We start from the raw sequence: 23,065 nt of genomic DNA on the forward strand, positions 1-23,065 counted from the left end.
CAAAAACCAATAGGTTTAAGTTCAAATCGTAGCCTTTGGGAATCTGGCTGAGACTATTAAACAGAATAACCCTTTTTATCTTGATAGAAAGGACAATCAAAGAAAAAAATGGTGCATGTCCTCAATATGAAAACCCCATTTACATGTTGGATCAGAAATAATGTTTGCTCTAAACAAATCACAATTAAACAAGGATGCCGAACATCTAAATTGGATTAAGACTGAGTAACACGAATCCCATCAAAAACCAGGAGTGTCCTCAGCCATTTTTTAATGTTTTTTCCACCTTAGATGGTTTTAGATAATCTTTTTCCGTCTCCATGTTACAATACTTACCTTGCATGTATAACAATTATCGTCTCATCTGCATCTAGTAACTCTGTTTTTTTTCGGTGAAAAAATATTCAGATATATATTTATCAGTCGAAATAAAAACAAAAAGTAAGTACATTGTAGTACTTGGGTCTAATTTGTTTGGTATAACATTATCAATGTAAGTCTAAATGTGAAAAAGATGTGGTATGGTTGTCAAGGGGACAACCCATTTTCAACTATCCACTATAAACCAGCTGATAACAACTTAATAGAACACCATACTGGCTTACGTAATTCGCAAAACCAATATGACCGTTCTTATGACAATAAAAAAAGCATAACAAAAACCAAAACGAAACTGTGCAATTCAAGCGATGATTAACTTTTCATATCAATCAGAGGTCTAACAAAATATTCATAAAATAACGTAAATTTACAACTCAAAACATAACGTGTAAGTTTCTCTAACATATCTATCTTAAATCCGAAAATAATCATGTATACTAGCAGGCAATAACAAACAAAATCGAAACTTAATATGCATTTGTACCCTAGATGTTTGAAACCTATGTCGAACAACATGTATACAAACAATATTCAGACCATCTTTCCCCAATTTACGTCATATTATAGATAGACACATTCATTATTCTATAAACCGACCAAATAACAGACATTTCAATTAAGTCATATTTCATTCTCATCATTACCGTATTTTCAATAAAAATGATCACCCAAGAGTGATATAGCTGTAAAAGCAATCAAGAAATGTTACTCTAGAGGTCGTTGTTTTGACAAATACACTAATCCTATTGGTTGTTAGTAGGATTGGTCAATTAGTTTAATTGACATGTTGTGTTTATCTTATAGCTACGCATTTTAATTGCTGGTATTGTTTATATATTTCTAATTCAAAACGTAGTAATTTAAGAATTTCCATTTGAAAATCGCACCTAACGCATTTATGTTATTTGTACAATATGGTAATGTCTTAATTCATTAGGTTTCCTAGAATATAAAACGAAAACAAATATTGTGTAACGTGTTATAGTAGCAATTTCTCACTTCATTGTCATACTGCCAGTGTCGTCAGCACATCTTTTGTAAGTTGCGTATACTGCCAATAAACCGAACTACATTACTGGTCTAGGTAAAATGTGATCTCCCTGAGTGAGGAGGTTGTGGGTGCGATTGCGAAATTGGCATGTTACTGCTTCTTTGTACGTTAAACAAGTGACATTTAGAAAAAGAGAGAAGTCTTGTCAGTTTTGGGGTCGAAATAATTTTTCCACCTAATTTTTCAAATGGTCGGTTATCTTGTGAATGGCATACGCAAAAATTTGGATCAGCAAGTCGGTCACGAACAACGCATAATACGGTTCATATTCAAATCACATTAACATGTTATGTATTTTATAAGACTTGCCTCAAGACGATTTTAAAATACCAATCATCATCTTTTTGCTTAACTACGTAGGTCGATTGCAGTACGATGTCTGTGCTTTTATAATTCATTGTATTCAGTATAATATGCATAAACGTCTTGGTTTATTTTTGGAGGAAAAGGTTCGTCGTTCCGATCGGAGGAGTTGAGCTTTTTTTAACATATTTTTGAAGTTTGTGATTTTCTGTGTTTTGCTATAAAGTACTGTAACATTTTGGGTAAGGAGAGGGCTTAACACTCACAAATACGTTAAGGTGGCCACATTCTGCCTGCGCCCGTTCATTGTCTGGAGCCAAATTATATCGTTTTGAGCATACATCAAGCTATATGTTTTCTATTTAGAACTGTTTCGCATATGACCTGCCGGTGTCTTTTATAGCTTACTATATATTATGGATTTTGTGCATTGTGCAAAGCCATACAGTGGTCTAAAGTTGTTTCTACCTCGTCACTTGTTCACAATAGCACTAATACCACATAAGCTCGTTTTCATATGAATTTCTCTTTCTACTAAAATATAATTTGGACGAAAATTTATTGGCCAATAATTGTCAGTCAGTAAAAAGTTAATACAAAGGAGTCAATAAAAAGAAATTGTCACTTAAAGACAAACAACAGAACGTAAATGTAAACACTACACAGAAACCAGAGTTATGGGGCCAAATACATTTAAGACCTTTATCGATGAAACCAGCATACTTTAGAAAATATTATAAAACAAATTTTAACACCAAAGAACAAATGTAAAACAACTCGAGACCCAAACATAAAGATATAAGAGACCTCAGGTACATTAGATAGTTAAGTATTCCCACTGCAGTGTTGCTGTTGGCAATTAAATTGCCAGTGACATTTGAAAATAAGGAAACATTGAAACTTGGACAGATAGAGTGTATCCGTATTTAACTGTTATACAGATTGCCCCACGGCCAATCAAAAATACTCATGATGGCTTGCATTAACTACTTACTTTGATACCTACATAAATTGTGTTAATTTTAATGTAATGGGTTTCGTATTATTGCATAGTAAAATGACTGAAATATTATAGTCAGTTACGTCAGAATTAACGACGATGTTCAATATTAGTCACTGAGAAAGTCTCCAAATAATATGAAATAGAATATATTACTCTCAGAATTGCATAATTATATGCTAAGATTTGTTCGTTTCAAGATCATTACGAGGATACACATTTTCAATATATCGCCATGTTCATGCTTGAACATTTATCAAATTAAAATCGATACTGACAACTTTGCAAATCTCTAAGCAGCAATATTGGCACAGTTTAAAACCAATAATTATACCATTTGAGGGCATTTATTCGTCTGGCTTGCAAAATATGTTACAGTAGGTGGAGGTAAATCATTAACGAGCCCGATAACATATACATATATTATATGTTGGCAATAACTTTCAATTCAATTCAGCTTTATACACGAAAATAATTTCCACAAAATGAGTTATTTGCTTTGATGAAAATTGATATAACCATACTTTTTTGCAGTTTTTATATGTATTAAAGCCAATTGATAAATCCACGTTTTTTGACACCTTCAATTCGGAAATTTAAAAATAGACATATGTCATAGTTCTTTTTAAATGTTTTCATGAACTTAGTCTTCAAGCTTTTAGTTTAAAAATCGAAGATGTGGTATGACTGCCAAAGTCAATGGATAATATTACAACTTCGGTTAACTGTACTGCCTTCACCGCAAAAATTACTTCGTATGATAAGCTTAACAAGGTACAAGCGACGAAAACAAAAACCTGAATAAATATCAACTTATGGTTTTCAATTTTTTGTCTTCCTATTTGTATTTCGTCTTCAAATTTCTTTCATTTATTGATAGCCAATTGCTTCACTGCCGTGACTATGGGGTATGCCTCATATTGATTTCGACCAAGAATTGTGAATAGAATTGTCATTTAACTAAACAATGTTTATTTGGAAATTTTAACTGCCACTCCGGTATGGAGAAATGGGACTGACATACCTTTTACACAACTAAGTAATATAATTATTATCGCATTTAACTATTTGGGCATATTATTATCTAGAACTGGCAATACTAAAATAGCACAGAAACACTTAGCAGAAAAAGCAACAAAAGCTATGTTTAATGTGTTGAAAACAGGCCGCATGCATAATCTTTCTATTCAATGTCACTTAGATCTTTTTGATAAAGTTGTGAAACCCATACTTTTGTATGGATGTGAAATTTGGGGGCATGGTAATGTTGAAATTATAGAAAGAATCCATCTGAAATTCTGTAAACTTCTTTTGAAACTGAAAAATTCCACACCTAACTATATGGTATACGGTGAACTTGGTAGATATCCTTTGGAGATTGATATTAAAATAAAAATAGTGTCATATTGGTGTAAGTTATTATCTGCTAAAGAGACTAAGCTATCTTCTATCGCATATAGACTATTAAAAACACTATTTACTGTTAATAATGTATGTACATTTTTTGTGAGTAAAGTTAAAAATATTTTGGATGAATGTGGTTTTTCAAATATTTGGATTTCTCAATGTTTTGGTAATGATATATGGTTAAAAAATGCACTTAAGTTGCGATTACAAGACCATTATAAACAGTTGTGGTATACACAATTACAAGAGTCTACAAAAGCAGTAAATTATAGAATTTTTAAGTTAGAATTGAATTTTGAAAAATATTTTGATATCTTGGATATGCACGAAAGTATTATTTTATGTAGATATAGAACCACAAACCACAGACTCCCAATAGAGACAGGGAGGTGGAATAATGTTAATAGAAATGATAGAAAATGTCATCTTTGTAATATTGGTAGTATTGGGGACGAATTACATTATCTACTAGAATGTCCATTTTTTAACGACAGCAGAAAATTATACCTTGATAAATATTATTTGGCTCGTGTTAATACACTAAAATTTGGAAAACTGATGAGCAAAGTAAACAAAAAGTCAGAGTTAAAAAGATTATGTAAGCTTATAAAGTGTATAAATAAACATGTGGGTCCTCCTGGCTAAAATGTATATTATTTTGAAACCACTGTATTTTATATATGTTTTGTAAATAGATGCACATTCATGTACATATTTTGCACTCTCTCTGTACCTATGTATCTGCAATGGTTATGAGAATAAAGATATTGGGATTGGTCATTAATCATATGACTCCTTACATTAGGGAGCTACCATTTGATTTTTATGGGGGGGGGCTAGGATGAAAATTTTTGTCCTGCTTTTTTTTAGTTGTAATCTCTGTCCTGCCTTTTTATTTTTTATTCTATTCGGTCCTGCCTTTTTTTTTTACTAGTTTGTCCTGACTTTTTTACACAAATTGTCATGCTGCCTTTTTTTTTTACCAAGTTGCTCATCCTGCCTTTTTTTTACTCAAAACTCCTGTCCTGCCTATTTTTTTCAAATTTCATCCTAGCCCCCCCCCCCCCCCCCCCCCCCCTAAAAATCAAATGGTAGCTCCCTTATCATACCGCTACCTTCATATTGACTCTATTTCAGGGTTCTTTTCTTTGAGTAAAATACACTACAAACACACCAAATCTCTCAATATGTGACAGAAGTATTCTTTATAAAACAATTGTGGAAGATCATTTATATCTCAAATAACCTTTGACTTGGTGAATATCATATCTCTGTTGTTGTTAAATCAGTGTTCCAGCCTCATCAAAAGAAGCTATATATATACAAAAAAAAAGAAGATGTAGTATGATTGCCAATGGGACAACTCAAAACAATTCAAACGAAAAACTAACGGCCTTATTTTATTTTAAAAAATTTAACGAAAATCAAATATGTAACACATAAAAAAACGACAACCACTGAACTACATGATCCTGACTTGGGACAGGAATATAACACGTTTTGATTTCATACATTTCAATTTACAGAAAATACTCAATAATTAAGTTAGACAAATTATTCCATACCGCAAACGTGCTTTCCAATGAACAGATGTTGTTTATAATAAAATTGAAAATATATGATTCTTTTGATGCAACCAGCAACGTATACTATTGTGTAAATATAAATCTTCAAATTCGAGAAATTGTGAGACAAAATTTGACAGTAGCGTTCAAATGCTTGATATTAACATTTTAAACACCCTGATAAAATCAGCGTTGATCATTAAGATTCATCTATACATGTATATACACCAACAAAAATGGCTGTGTTTACACCACATGACATTTTCTCTGAATGCAGACAAAACGTTGTAATTTTAATAGTTTTGAATCCTGAAAGCACCTAGATATGTACAAATCTTCAATTTAAAAAAGAAAGAAAAAATTGTGGATTTTGCTTAACATTTTCTTCCCTTGACAAAGTACAGGTGGTGTAATAATCAACAAATTAAGTAATCTGAACTATTTGAGATGGTCCGCACTATGAAAGAATCTCAGGTGTTTGTTTATTTCGGCACCTTCTGTGACAAGGAAGAGAAAATATCATCAAAATCCATAAAGTATTTAAACTTTTTAGAACGTAAGGTGAATGTAACATAAATTTTAATTTATTTATCTAGGTGCTGCCTGGCTTTAAATCTTTTAAACTTACACAGTGTCTATACTCGGAAAATTTCATGATGTAAACACAGCCATTTTTGTTAAAGTGTAAGAGGTTCCAGGTTTAGATAGTCTCATACGACATCTTAATTTGTGCTGGTTACATTTTGCAATATCAACAAGTTCTGTAAATGAACTCTCTGTACTTCACCTGTTGATACATTTGTAATAGTGAAAAAGATATTCTGTGTCATTTGGACGTTTAAAAGAGCTTAACTTGCAAAATAACAACGCCTCCTAAATGACATAAACAGAATAAAGTATTCACCATTCAATTTGGTTGAAATTCGTGATTTGCCTTGTTTTAGAGTACATGACGCCCACTTGATCTATTATTTAATGGTTTAAAAAGTCAGAAGGGATAATATATCAGTTTAAATGGAGTTAAATACGATCAAATAACAATTTTCTTTCCTTTTCTGGAATTTTATACGGAATCTTTAAGAGGAAAAATACCATTTAATATATATCGTTTAACGGATGTATTGTGAAATTAGAAGTTTAAACTAAAACATAATAAAATCCTCATGTGATCTTTAAATCTAAGATTTCGCTGCCAATTTGGGGCTTCAATTGTCGTTGAATAACTCACCAACATTGTAAATTTAGTATATACAACACAATAAAATAAAGCCATCCATATACAAATTATTAGTTAAAACGAAAAGACGGAAACCATAAAGCAATGAAAAAGAGAAAGAAAAAAATACAAGTAAGATAGTAAACTGAAGATACAAATAGCTCGATTATCGATGGTAAATTTATAAATACAGTTTACGTATGTTTTTGTTTTGATTTTGGTTTTAAACATAAATCGAGCCGTTGCTTTTCTCTTTTGAGTTTTTTTTCATGCGCGGCCTTCTATAGCTCACTATCTGATATGAGGTTTGCTAATTGATGAAGGTACATTTATGACGGTGCTCTAAAGTTACTGTTATCTTTAACACTCCCAAACGTACCCAACCCCCAACGTGTCTATTTCAGCGAAACGTGTCTTTTAAGAAGTTGGTCTCCCGAACGTGTGCAATTTCTCTTCCCTCAAATTTGTCCAATAATTGTTAACTAACTATTCAGTATAATAAAATAAACTCTGATGCAACACACTTCTTTTCAGATTATTTTTTTTATTATTTTCACATAAATATGTTTTGGCATATTTTTTGGCATATTTGATAGTTTCCAAAATGTCTGCCCCCACCCCAAATGGCACGTATCACCTTATAGGAAAGCAAGGTGATATTTTTTTTCTTTAATTTGTACTTAATGAAAGAAAACGAAATATTGAAATAGTATTCCTTATTAGCAGCCAGTTTTGTTCCATTGTGTACAAATAAGCTCTAAAACATTCAATATGCTGATATCGTATTGGATTGCAAAAGAAATTAACCCAATTTCTGTTTGGTACAAAGGATAAAAAGGATATAGGATATCAATCCTTGGCATAAAATGAGTTCATAAAAAAAGAAGATTTGGTATGACTGCCAATGAAACAACTGTCCACAAGAGACCAAATGACATTAAGTACCTGTCTTTGAAGTATTTTGTTTGCCCTATATCCTAAGAACTTTGGTAGATAAGTAAAATTCTGTCTTTATTTTCTCTGTATAATATCCGTTGCCAATGTAACCACCAAAACAACATTTTGCCTGAATATGTGAAAAAAGACCCCTTTCGAAAATGTAAAATAAGGAAATTAAAAGTCCCATGGAAATTAAGTTAATCAATAAAAACAATTAGGATTTTGACATTGTTAATAAACAAAACACAAAACTATACAAAAACGTTAAAATTTTGAATTTACTAAATAGTTTTGTTTCTATAGCAACCATATAAAAATGTCTTACAAATCGAAAATGAAAAATTTGAAAAACTCCTAAATTTTAAATATGTTTTTCTCTCAATACCACCAATACTATGACAGGTTATTGACAAATTTTGAAAGACAACATTCTATATATTCAAAAAGTAAAAAGAAAGTCTCGTGTTTTTTTTTTCTTTAAAAATATAATTTTAGCCAAAAATTGTCAATTTTCACCAAAAACACTGGACACTTTTAATTTGCAAAACACTCATTTGCAAATCCGCCGCCGCCTCAAACAAAAGCTACAATATCATGTATATAACCAAAATGTGCGGAATTACATGGGATTCAATAATTTCATTGGTTTTCTACTGTTTCTTTCATATTTATTTTGCATTTTGAATTATAAAAACATGGGATTTTCAATATCCCATGGGACAGGGCAAAATCCCATGGGATTGACCATTATCCCATGGGATTTTGGTTAAATCCCATGGGATTTTTTTTGGTCCCATGGGATAATTATAGTCCCATGGGATATTTGTTGTCCCATGGGACAAAAAAAATCCCATGGGATTTTTATTATCCCATGGGATTTTCAATATCCCATGGGACAAAATAAAATCCTATGGGATTAAAATTATAATTATATATATATAAATATAAAGTTATGTGTATGTTACAATGAATGCTGTTTGGTAGTAAAATGTTTTAAATGTATACAAATTTGTTTTTTAATATATTTTTTATATATACATATATATATTTTTTTTTTCATTTTGTCACATACATGTTTTTTATTTGTTTATATGACAATAAAGATTAATCTTATTTCGGAATGTATAATAATATTTACAGTCGAAGAATAAAGTCCTTTCACTGAAACAAAATGATGAAATGTCTAATGAATGAAAAAAATATTGTTTTGAAATCTTTGTCTTGTTTATTCTATTATGAAAAATAGAACTGAAAAAATATTTTATATATATATAATATTTTTATTCTGACTGAATAGTTTACTCTTTTCATGAGGTAAGATTTGCTTTGTTATAGTTTCATTGCAATACTTGTATAATTTGAATTATATATACTTTTGTGGTGTACATAATAGTATGCTTATATTTGCAAATTTATAATATAAACACTTTTTGTTAAAGTTTTTGTTTTCTTTATTCACAACTTGCTATGTACAATTATTCAGTCCACTATATAAGAGTGAAGTCAATAAATAATTTCATTCACTAGAATATTCCTGCAATTCTTAGACAAAACATTTTTTCAATCTGTTCTTCAAAGATCTTCCTCTGTACATCTTTATTGAATGGAGAAATTCAAATGAGAAAACAAAGCAAGTTTATTTGGACAACAACATTCTAATATTTTGTTCATTCCTTCCATCTTTCAATTGATAATTACATTGTCGTATTTATATGATCAAGTTCTTGTGCATCAATGATGGTGATGATATGACTCCTTTTTGTTTATAGTCATCATGTTGAAATTTCCTCTTTCAAATAAATGTAGGAAAAAACACGTTCCATTTCAAATTAATCAGTATTGATCTGTGAATGATGACCATGAAAATCAAGATGTCTGACCTACAAATACACAAACTCAAAAATTATCAGTGAAGAGATCAATAAAATGGCTATTTTATCATGTTTATGATTATTATGATAAACTTTCATTTGAATATTCAAGTACGAAAGTTTAGTTAAAGTACAGCTTAATTAAAAATTATAATAAACAAGAATTCGTCCAAAGTACACGAATGCCCCACTCGCACTATAATTTTCCATGTTCAATGGACCATGAAATTGGATAAAAAATATAATAAGGCATTAAAATTAGAAAGATAATATCATAAGGAACATGTGTACTAAGTTTCAAGTTGATTGGACTTCAACTTCATCAAAAACTACCTTGACCAAAAACTTTAACCTGAAACATGCACTTTCATTTTCTATATTCAGTGGACCGTGAAATTGGGGTCAAAAGTTTAATTTGGTTTAAAAATTAGAAAGATCATATCATAAGGAACATGTGTACTAAGTTTCAAGTTGATTGGACTTCAACTTCATCAAAAACTACCTTGACCAAAAACTTTAACCTGAAGTGGGACAGATGGACGAACAGACAGACAAACAAACAGACGGACAAACGGACGCACAGACCAGAAAACATAATGCCCCTCTACTATCGTAGGTGGGGCATAAAAATAAAGGCCACTGATGAGTTAAAAAAGATATTATATTTCAAATGCCAAAAAATGGCGTTTTTGCACCAAAGGGAGATAATTTAGAGCTTTTTCAATGATATATACATTTTAAAAGTCATCTGGGGCCAAACCGAATTGATTGTTTTGAATGATTTGGTGTACCATATGATAAAGTAATAAATAAAATGAGTAATGATAAAAAAGTATTAAATATTTTTCTGAAATTGTTATACCCTAGAGCCTCTTTAAATGTCATTTGATCTCTATTGGAGAAATGTCTCATTGGAAATCAGACTGCTAAGTGTTTCTTATTTTTATATCAACCCAGCCATATTATACCTGTCCAATAAGGAGCTTGTACATAGTTCAGTGGTTGATGTTGGTTCATATCCGTCATTTTTATTTTTCATAATTTTTTGTTTTTATAAATTAGTCTGGTATATTTGACGTTTGAATTGATGCTCTGTTTCAAATTTGGTTAGTGTTGTCTTTTATAGATTACTATAACATGTATAGGGTATGGGTTTTCTCATTATTTACACATGTTACAGGTCATCAATGGCCTCTAATAAGTAATTACAATGGTTACATCCACTAAATTGAACTCTGATGGATAGTTTTCTCATTCATCATACCACATCTTATTTTAATAAATATTTAATCATTATTCACGGACAAAAACTTTTGTAACAGTGGACTTACCATTTAGGCTTTGTTGACCTCTGTAAATCTTATTTTGTTGATAATTTCTTCTGTTTATAGTTTCCCCTTTATCTTTAATGTTCTTGCCCTACACATAAAAGGGTAAACATCATTTAATGACAAAAAAAACTACTATATCATAAATAGTAGGCAACTGAAAATTTTGCCTTATTTGTATATAACATCAACTTACTCATCATTCTTGCTGTTCAATATCATGAATATAATCATTATTCTATGAATCAGAGGTCACAGTAAAATTAACCTTGGCAGGCAGACATCTTTTTTATATGATACCTTGTATTCATTCCATTCAACAACAAGTAGACCTATGCTTAGAAAAACTGATAAAATGACAAAACCAAGAAAACTTATCATTGGCCAAAGAACAATAAAATGTGGTCATGGTTTATATATGAATCTGCCATTAGGACATGCACAAGGGGCCTTATTGCTTACAGTATCCGGAAAAAAGACCAAAGCACAAAAACTAAACATTTTCAAAGTTCCTTATACCCTGCCATTTTGTTATGGATGTGCCTGTTTCAAGTCAGGATCCTATAATTCAGCACTTGATTGTTGTTTGTTTATGTGAAACATATCTGTTTTTTATTTTTTTTGTACATAAATTAGGTTGTTAGTTTTCAACTTTCAACTTGGCTATCATCATGATCATGTGTAAATTCATACAAGTGTTCGGAAAACAGGAAGTTGTGGAGTGATGAATCTGAAAATGCATCACACGGTATAGCTGACTTATTTATTAAACCCTGAAACCAAATTTCAGAAATCCTTCTATTGAAGTTCCTGAGGAAAATGGGACGAAAAATATTCATTTACTGACGCAAGGATGGATGGACAGACAGGGGTAAAACAGTATACCCCCCTTTTTTAAAGTAGGGGTATAATTTTAATATGGGGGTATAAAAACCCTTGCAAGATGTCAAAACAAAAAGAAGTAACCTATTAAATTCTTACTTGTTAGGGGCTATTTATTTATTGTCAGTTATAACAATACAACATAAGCTCTGAAGAGCTTTTATCCGACATACATACATGACAAGCACAATACATTTGTAGATGAAACATAAAGCTCATCAATGAGATAGTAGTCTCAGATAGAGAGAGACAGGGTGAACCAAACTCCCCTTTTCAATCTGAATGTAGGACAGAAAGTCACATTTAAAAAGTCACACACTGTCACAGGACAAAAAGTCACAATTTAGTTTAAAGATTATTTTTCTTTGAACAAGAAAACACTCTTTTTGTATTTTTCTTGAAGTTTTATACATGAACAGGATGTAGCAACTTTGTAATTAAAATTTATTAAAAACAAATAAATCAGTGCTTTAGGTTTGCGCACATTACCATTACATTTGCACACAAAAATCATTACGTACAATGTGTGCAGCTTTTGATTACATTTGCACGCATTTTTTGATATGTAAATATAAAAAAAAGATATGGTATGATTGCGTTTTACAGCTGACTATGCGGTATGGGCTTTACCTCGGCTTTGCTCATTGTTGAAGGCTGTATGGTGACCTATGGTTGTTAATGTCTGTGTCATTTTGGTCTCTTGTGGACAGTTGTCTCAGTGGCAATCATACCACATCTTTTTTATATTGGCTCATTGTTGCAGGCCGTAAAGAGTCTTTAGACCTATAGTTGTTAATGTCTGTGTATTTTGGTCTCTTGTGGACAGTTTTCTCATTGGCAATCATACCACATCTTATTTTTTATAATATGAACATGATGAACAATCATGACAATTTCCTTAAATTAAAAATGAATATATATAATAAAAAGAAGATATTTCAAAATCTTTTTTAATTTACATTCAAACAATTGTCAACAAATTGTTTGTGACTTTTTGTCCTATCAACTTTGTTACTTTATGTCTGAGTCTGACATGTGTCCGACTTTTTGTCCTCGGACTTTTTCTCGGAATGTCCTGTGACTTTCTGTTCGTTTACCTTCCATCTTAATCAGTGAACTGAATAATTGTTTTTTGCAGAAGTCCGGGTAATGTTAAAAGATCTTAAAAAATCACATGTGCAAATTAAGAGTCAACACTTACACAGGGACTACACAATACTTTTTCAGAATGTCAGCAAAAAAGGATCACTGGTGACAGGGGAGTGTAACCGATGAATTGATTTAGAATCATGCAGATAAGATTTTCCCGGTACGTCAAACACCGCTCAGGAGGACCTCCTGAGTGATTACATGCAGAGCATACAAAGTGCACTCATGACATACCCTATATAGTCGCCGTATCTGCACACATGATGTATGTACATATTCGTTATAGATCGTTATACACTTCTCATTTTAGAGTTAAATTTGCAAGTAACGGCCGGGGAACCTCTTCAGATTTTAAAATAATAATGCTACTAAAAATTTATTATTTCCCCCAATTTTCGCAATTTCTTCGCTATAATTATTAAATCTTTATGCGACTGTGCTTTTAGTGAATATAAATGATGACGAGGGCCTCACGAATAAATATATATATGAAATATACTGGAACATCGATTAGCATAGATCGGACAGAAGAGTAAACTTCCACATAAATCTCGAAGTTATTTATGACGGATAATATAGACTGTGCTCCTGAATAAAGTTGTCAAATACATTAATTTGTGTTTTTTACTTCTACAAGAAATTTGATTCAAATGCTAATTACGCACCATTTGCTGATCAGAGCATCATTCTAAGCCAGGAACAGTCTATACTAACTGATAACAGTAAGAATAGAAAGTCTCTGTAAAAAGGCAGTCAAATCCTAACAAAACTGTAACTTAATGATACATGTACATCAAGTTCCAGCACCTCACCAAGCACCCTTGCCTTGCATACTGAGATGGCAAACTGGTGTGTGTCAGTATTTTGATATATAATTTTACAACGATCCTTAAAAAATAACCAAACAAACGTTGAATCAAAATATGAACCTATGCAGTTTTATCTAAATCTTTGTTAAAATACAATTTTAAATTGTTCAATTCTTTCTATTTCATAATTTTGTCAAAGTCTACTTTTTAAAGTTTTAAATTTTAAAGAAAAAATTAATATTCCATTTTGATTTGAAGAAAATCTTTTTGAGCTGTTATGACGGTGTTGCAAAGCTGATTACAGGTAACTAACATACAGTATTTTTCCATTACGACAGTGCGTGTATTCTCGGGTGTGTATAACGTATAGTTTTCTAGAGAACATCCTGTCTACGTGTAATACAGATTGATGACATTATACAACATTTCTTTTGTTAAATGTGATAAGGTATCTGTGTCCATTCGCTATTTCAACACTTATTTTTCGACGAGAAATTTTTTTTTTTTTTTTTATATGAAATTTAGAAGAAAAGTAGCAAATATATATGAACTTCATTAATTACGCATTGATTAAACATAATTTCAATATTGCATGAACAAATACGTGAGAAAACGTATACATGTATGAATTAAGATGTGTTTAAAAAGACCCATTGGCTTTATTTCACACTAGGACCTAAGATAACTAGAACTAAGCAATGTTTGATGGTTGAGTGGGGACTCATTGACTGCCTTAGATGGGTCACGTCCAGTCATGCTTCCGTGATTCCCTATATAATCTACCATTTGTTTCCCAAGATTAAGGGGGGGGGGGGGCGGCGGCTGGAAAAAAACGAAATCCGCCTCTGCTAATTGGCAAGTCATTTGGTCTGATACACACATATATATAAATATACCTCTGTGGCGGATCCAGCAATGTGAAAAAGGGGGGTCCCAACCCAGGACAAAAGGGGGAGGGGTGGTTCCAACCATATGGCCCCATTCAAATGCATTGATCGTTCAAAAAAGGAGTGGTTCCAACCCCCCGAAACCCTCCCCCTGGATCCGCCACTGATACCTAGTATGCATATGATTAAGAACAGCTTTGAATATATGCATATAAAATAATGGTACGTCTAAAAACCGTTCAGGATCTCTTGGTTGCACACAGGACATTAAGTAACTTAGGACATGTATATATAATAGTGAGAGTTCAGGGTATACATTCGATTGATATAAACTTATTTTATAATTTTGTAATTTTTGTTTTGGTAAAATCAGAGACATATAATACATGTATTGAGACATATATTATACACGTACATATAATACATGTGTCTCTGAAAAAATCAAACCATCTTTTTTTTTTAAAGAAGTTATTTCAGTTTGAATCGACTGTCTTTTGCATTAGGATTCCAAAACGTTAATGTTATTTACAAATGCCAAAACCTGCAAATATATTTTAGGCAGAAAGAAACACTTGTATTCCGTGATTTTTATACTAAACGTTTTTGTAATTTGTTTTAAAAATATTAAAAAGTACATGTACATCGTTTTTTCCAGATTTGTATAGTAACTGGTTTAATTAAGTCCCCTTGATGAAATTTAAATTGCGAGACGCTAATTAATAAACTATCTATCGGCATGCGCCGTTATTTGGGATACGTCACGGATGACCTATGGTCATATTCAATAAAATACACCCCTAACTTAGCCTTATATGGAGATATGGGTTGGATGCCCAGTATTATATCTCAGTGGACATGTATTTTTAGATTATGGTCGAGACTCACTAAAATGTCTCATTGTAGAGTTAATAAAAAGGTTTTCTTATGGGGCAATAGATGCTGTAATAGTAAATTTAAAAATTGGAATTATAGAGTCAATGTGAAATTTAAAGAAATGGATATGGAGTTTTTATGTAATACTGATTTTTCTATTGATAAAAATACAATTAAACAAATTGAAAAGGAAAATTTTTGTAGATATAAAGAGAAGTGGTACTCTGACTTAATGTACAATGAAAGAAGTAAATTGCGAACTTATAGAATGTTTAAGCAATGTTTTAATAGAGAAAAATATTTATGTATTAATATGCCTGGAAAATATAAGAGTGCATATGCTAAATTTAGATGTGGTGTTGCACCTCTGAGAATAGAAACTGGCCGATATGAAGGCATTATGGTTGACAATAGATTATGTTTTAATGAGCAATGTAAGAAAAATAACTTTATTGAAGATGAGAAACATGTCTTAATTAACTGCCCAGTATATGCAGATTTACGAGCTATTTTATTTAGACATGCTAGCTCTTTTAATTGTGATTTTGTTAATTTGTCTGATGATGATAAATTCAAATTTTTATTCACTGATGAAAATGTGTGTTACTTTTTAGCCAAAATCTGCTATGATGTATTATTAAAAAGAAAAGGTATTTTATATAATTGTAGATAATAATGTGTTTTGTAGAAATTTTATAGTCTCTCATAACTCTTTTTAGAGTGGCTCATGTTGTTTTAAATATTACTGTAATTTTATAAATGTATAAATGTATGTCAATTTTGAGGTGAGACTCTAATAAAGTATTTGTCTTGTCTTGTCTTGTCTTGTCTCAATACGATATACCAATCATCATTTGAATTTGGTCAATTGATCTTTAATAATTAGGACTAATTGGTGATGGCAGAGAATATGTCGCTGGTGATGGTTAAAAACATATAGAAGTAAACTTTGCCAAAAAAAGGAAAAAACATTTTCTTTCCGAAATAATAATTAAAGACGTTTAGAAGTAAAAAATTTCACAGTTGGGAAATTTTCAATTCAAGTTATTTCATTTTGAAAACGTTGAAAATATAGATCTTTTTCGATGTACAAAAATGTGGGCCGCTTGGATATCAACTTGTGAAACCCTGCTTAATTAGGGTTTGTCTACTTTCGTCTTTTTATATCGGTACGTCTAAACACCGCTCAGGACCTCCTGAGTGCACTCAGGACATACAAAGTGCACTCAGAACCATTTATAGTCACCGTATCTGCATACAGGATGGATGTATATATTCGTTATACGCTTCTTATTTTAGAGTTAAATTTTGGTAGTATTTAAAATCAAATTTAGATAGATATGTTAATTCTTATAAAATAATGAGGACACGTGTCACTGATTACACAACTACTGAGCCGTGAATTATCCAATCAACAAAATTGATTGGATTATCTTTATTGCTGGTTATGAATTGTGTTGTTAGTACAGATCAGTACAGTGTGACCATATATATCTTTATTTCTGAACAAACCAAATTACCATGGAAGTAATATTGTGACGTTTAAAATGAATATCACGATGTTTTAAGATATTCGTATTTTAACAAAATTTCGTTCCATAACGGAAAATTTAAGTTTTATTCTTAGGTCAAAAATTAAGATGAATAATTATTTCGTATTTTCATATCTCTCTATATATTTTTATAATCGGTGAAACTTCATGAAGTTAGATTTTTCCCCTACTATTGGGACTCGTTCTTGTCCTGGAACAGTAATTAAATTCATTGAACGAGTTTAAAAAATGAAATAAATGTTCAAACCTTTCCTGAATTAAGATTGTGTTTTGTATATGGGACCTGTTCTTAACTGTAAAAGCCGTACTTTTCAAACAATCAAATCTCATACAGTTAGATGTTATTTCTCATTTTTATTGGACTTGTCCAGTAATTTTATTCCTGAGTAATACGAATATTTTAAGAAATCCGCATTTAGTAAGATTTTTCTCTCTCATTAGAGTCGTTCTTGTCAAGTAATACATGCCTTTAACAAATTTCATTATGAAAATAAATTCTGAAAAATGAATTTGTCTCCGTTTTCTGAAAATTATATTTTGGGTATTATTTATAAACAATTTGTAAGTAGTTAGATTGCAGTAAGATTGTAAACTAAATAATAAAAAAAAAAAAAATTGTGACTGCGAGAAAGACTATATCGATCTGTTTATTGACACGGAATCAATTCAAACCACGACTAAGTCTTCGTGCACAGATTTTAAAGTGCCATCCCTCCCCAATAAATGGAAGTTTTTAACGACCTTGACTGGCTATACAGCTCTTGCACGTTCGGGACCCCTCCCCCGAAACTTGCTCGTAAGCCAAACAATAGGAAAATATCAAGGACAGCGCGTACGCAGCCAAGATATTAGACTTATCAGATCATATAAATAAATAATTGTCTTCTCTATACCTATGTATATGGTCTGTTGAGAAAAAAGATATACAAATTCAATAAAATTTGATATTCAGTAAACATTGTGTTTGTTTATTAACTTGATTTGGAGAGAGAGAAAAGAATCACATTGGAAAACAAAAATCGAACTTGTTACAGAAAAAAGGCAACTATTCTTATATGATTATTTCCTTTTTTCATGAACTGCAAAATGCAACAAAATTAATTTAGCCGTCATCATGAAAAATAAACTGAAAAAGTACATCGAATGAGTAATTTTATTTTTCTCAAAGCTTAGAACATACTCACCCCTTCTCGTCCAATGGAAAGTCATTGTTTTGCCCTCTAATTTTCATAGTACATGGTTTTCCATGCACTATGAAATGCTATACATGAATGACTTTTCATTGTCAGTTAATTATGAAAGTGAACTCTTAATAACTGCACTAATGAAGTGTACAACCACCTGAGGGAATTTTCCTTGGAAAACATCCTACTGATTAAAGATGAAAGAGCAAACATTAAAGCAAATTATTTTGAATTTTGCAAATTTTCATAAATTTTCTAATGGTAAACCTAATATAGAATAAACAAAAGCAATGGGAGTAAGGATGTAGGTAATATAATATTTATTTGTTATAAACCGGGTATTTGAGGGATTTCTTTTTCTTTCAAGAAAACAATTTCAGACTGTTGATATATAAAGCAAAGGATTAATTTTTTTGGAGAAATACAATGCATATTAAGTTATCAATAAAAAAGTAAGCATTTAACGTTGAATGGTCTGAATTTAAATGCTTATACAGAGTTTAATATTTATAAAAAAAATCAAATTTTAAAAAGGGGATTTATATAACGTTGTGTTGCTTTTTGAAAATAAAAACATCTCTATTACTTCATTAGAATTAAATTTTACCTGAAGCAGAAGAAAAACATTTCATCCATTCGGTCCTCACAAACTATGTCAGTGCTATTTCATTCCATCCATTGAAATGATTACCTATGTTTTACATTTAGTACATTTTAAAATGTGAACTCTTTTTAATGTTTGAAAATAACAATGGGAAAAGACTGATTTTGTAAGGTCACTCGAAAGTGTGAATATGTTCTAAATTGGTCAGACAATACTTGGTCATGTTTTATGAAGATTTAAGCCCTCGGCTTCGCCTTGGGCTTAAATCTTCTTAAAACATGACCAAGTATTGTCTAACCTATAAATATCCATTTGAAAGGTAACACTACTAACAACACAATTCATAACCAGCAATAAAAGATAATCCAATCAATTTTGTTGATTGGATAATTCACAGCTCAGTAGTTGTTTAATCAGTGACACGTGCCCTCATTATTTTATAAGAATTAACATATCTATCTAAGTTCGATTTCAAATACTACCAAAATTTAACTCTAGAATAAGAAGCGTATAACGAATATAAACATCCATCCTGTGTGCAGATACGATGACTATAAATGGTCCTGAGTGCACTTTGTATGTCCTGAGTGCACCCAGGAGGTCCTGAGCGGTGTTTAGACGTACCCTTTTTATATTGCCAAACATTCTATAATCAAGGATTTGCACAAGGCCTTGTTATAATATAATGAATCTCATCGCCAATATCACCATAATTACATAAAGAACAGATACAATATTGTCCTAAAGAGTTTGCCATCTAACAATTCAAAAAGAAATGTTGAGTCGAAACTGAGGTACCAAATCTATAAAAAGAATCACTATTTTAGTCGAAATTAAACTGTATATATTCTTTTTTCAAAACTCCTGAAATAATTTAACATTATCTATAGAGAGCTTACGTATGCAAATCTTTTTAGAAGTATGTGAGCGTAAATATAATTTGTTTATTACCCCCCCCCCCCTTTTTCCCTTTTATAAAATTTAATTGTAAACGATTTTCTTTCTTAATTTGTGTTTTCTCATTAACTGGGGTTCATGCTGTCAAAAAACAAAAGTGTCTCCTTGTGTTTAAGTTATTGAAAAGATTTTTTTTTTTAAGCCGCCAGAAGAATAACGGTACGCCTAAACACCGCTTGAAAAACCTCCTGATTGCACTAATGACATATATACGAAGTGCACTCAGGACCCTTTATAGTCATCGCACACAGGATGGATGCATATATTCGTTATACCAGAGACATATAATACATATGACTCTGGTTATACGCTTCTTATTTTACAGTTAAATTTGGTAGAATTTGAATTCGAACTTAGATAGATATGTTAATTCTTATAAAATAATGAGGGCACGTGTCACTGATTACACAACTACTGAGCCATGAAATATCCAATCAACAAAAATGATTTGATTATCTTTATCGTTGTTTATAGATTGTGTTGTTAGTATACAGTGTGACCATGCGGGAAGTAATATTGTGACGTTTAAAATGAATATCACGATGTTTTAAGATTTTCGTATTTTATTAAAATTTCGTTCCATTAATTTTTAAGTTTTATTCTTAATTTAATTATCCTGTCCTGGACCAGTAATTAATTCTTTGTACGATTTTGAAAAGGGAAATAAATGTTCATACTTTTAAAGAATTTATATTAAATAAAGTTTGTATATGGAATCCGTTTTTAATTGTAAAAGCCGTACTTTTCAAACAATCAAACTAATATACATGTAGTTAGATATTATTTCTCATGTTTATCGAACTTGTCCAGGAATTTTATTTTTGAGTTATACGAATGTTTTAAGAAATCCGCATTTATTAAGGTTTTTTTCTCTAATTAAAGTCGTTTTGTCCAGTTTCGCAAGCCTGAAACGAATTTCAATGTGAACATACATTCTGAAAATGAACTTGTCTCCGTTTTCGTCTCCTTTTTTGAAAATTATGATATTTTGGGTATAATTATTTCTAAACAATATGTAAGTTAAATTGTAGTAAGATTCTAAACTTAATTTAAAAAAAATGATTTTTGTTACAGCGAGAAAGACTTTTTCGAAGACAGTTATTGACACGAAATCCGTTCAAACCACAACTAAGTCTTCGTGCACAGATTTCCGTTAAAGTTAAACTGAATATTTTACATAATTGTCTTCTCATTTCCTGAACCTAAAATACATTTAACTGTAATTAAAGAAAATTCGCCTAAAACATTCTCTCATATATTTAAACAATTGTAAAATAATTAATTCAACGACTTTCTGTCTGTTTACTTATACTTTTCTTGTTCAGTTTTTGTTTATACCCCTAATAGATGAAGTATTTTTTTTTTTTGGAAAATTTACAACTAGATGAACGGAATTAAGTACTTTTTTAGGAAAATTTACAACTCAAATTTTCAAAAACAAAATTCTACACTTTTTACCTAGATTTTTTTCTCTGTCTCGAAGCCGCAACCGGTGACCCCGTATCAAACATAGCGACCAACACCTCACATGACGTATTCTCGATGTTGAGGTATTGACAATATACAATCAAATTTATCAATATACAGCAAGTAAGTAATTTGGTGTTGAATGCCAGTAGATCAGAATTTATTAATTGAACTTTACCTGTTTAAGGGACACTAGCTGCCAAATTCATGTTCTTCGTCGATTTTAATAAAATTCACATAACGTGTATATAGTGTTGAATTGTTTATTAAAATGTGACGCACAATCTTGGCTGATATGCATAAAACCATTATATTTTATGACACTGCATGAAAAAGAAATTGACTTATCGCATAATACCAGAACCAGAGACATATATATTGTATCTAATATCTCTTCCAAAACTAAAAAATAAACTACCGTAAGTCCACATAAGAGGGTATGGATGTGAATTAACAGAATAGAGAACAAAGGACAAAGAAAAAAAGGAATAAAGAATAGTGAAAGAAAGAGAATAATGGAAAAAAGTGTAAGTTATTAAAAATATAACTAAAAAAAGACAGAATAAAAGACACCCCGCCGAGACGAGCCTTACATGCAACTGTTATTTGACGTTGCCGAGTTATTTTAAGATTAAGACATGTATTAGTAGTCACTAGTCAGCCTCTTGCACCAATTTGAGGAATACCCAACAGGGGCGGATTTAGGCGGGGGCGTGGCGGGCGTGCGCCCCCCCCCCCCCCTAAAATTTGCAAAACATGGGTTTACTCCAACATATTTAAGTATCAGAAGAGACCATTACATCTTTTTTATCATTCAAAGTATATAAAACAGTTAGTTTAACAGAATCAACGTGATTACTAATCAACTGACCTACGCTTTATTAAAGTTCTATAAATTATTTCAAAGGAAAGTGTCAAATGCGGAGCTGCGTTTGATGACAAATCATGATAATAGGGTTTTTTTAGCAGTTAAAGTAAAAACTAATGTTACATTGTATTTCCGGTTTTTATAATGAATTTCTTTGATAATTGAAGTTCCAAAACATCCCTTATACTCACTTTCACAATGTCATCATGACACGGTCAAGAAACTATCGGCAGGTGAGATTCTTTATAATATCCGTTATGGAAGATAGAAATACTGTTTCAATCGAAAGGTTAGTTTATTAATTTGTATCTCTGTGTCTATATTTGTTTCTCACTTGCAAACCTAAATATTTAGCCGAATTCTGTACCGAATTACATGCTTGGAAAAATAAAGACAACTGCGTCTCATTCTGATTTTAGTTATTTTGTTACGAACACAGTAAAGTCTGGGACAACCTCCAAAAATTAAAAAAGTAAAAACACAGATATTATGAAAGGACAATTAAAAATTGCTGGTTAAAGTAGAAATTTTCGTCTGCAAAATACATATGTCAGGTGAGCAATTGTGGTCTGTCTCGTCTCACTTTGCGTTCGTCTATCCGCCCGTCTAACTGTAGATTGTTGTCGGGTGTGGATTAAGGCGGTTTCAACTTGAAACTTTAATTCTTCGATCATTTTACCACACAATAGTTCGAGATATCTACATTTCACCCTTTGGAAGAATATTTCAATAATTTTACCTAAAAATAACTTCAAAAATTTTTCGCCTCGC

General features: G+C 31.2%; 1 long non-coding RNA gene across 1 annotated transcript; it reads right to left on the minus strand.

Annotated features, from left to right (window-relative positions):
* Positions 1–9,695: 9,695 nt before the first annotated feature.
* On the minus strand, positions 9,696–13,216 carry LOC134708815 (uncharacterized). Its single transcript, XR_010105893.1, has 3 exons — positions 13,145–13,216; positions 11,065–11,152; positions 9,696–9,742 (listed from the first exon to the last, which is right to left on the minus strand). It is a non-coding gene; the product is annotated as an uncharacterized LOC134708815 (long non-coding RNA).
* Between the last annotated feature and the right edge of the window lie 9,849 nt (positions 13,217–23,065).

This window comes from Mytilus trossulus, chromosome 1 (genome assembly GCF_036588685.1).
Source record: "Mytilus trossulus isolate FHL-02 chromosome 1, PNRI_Mtr1.1.1.hap1, whole genome shotgun sequence".
Lineage (NCBI taxonomy): Eukaryota > Metazoa > Mollusca > Bivalvia > Mytilida > Mytilidae > Mytilus > Mytilus trossulus.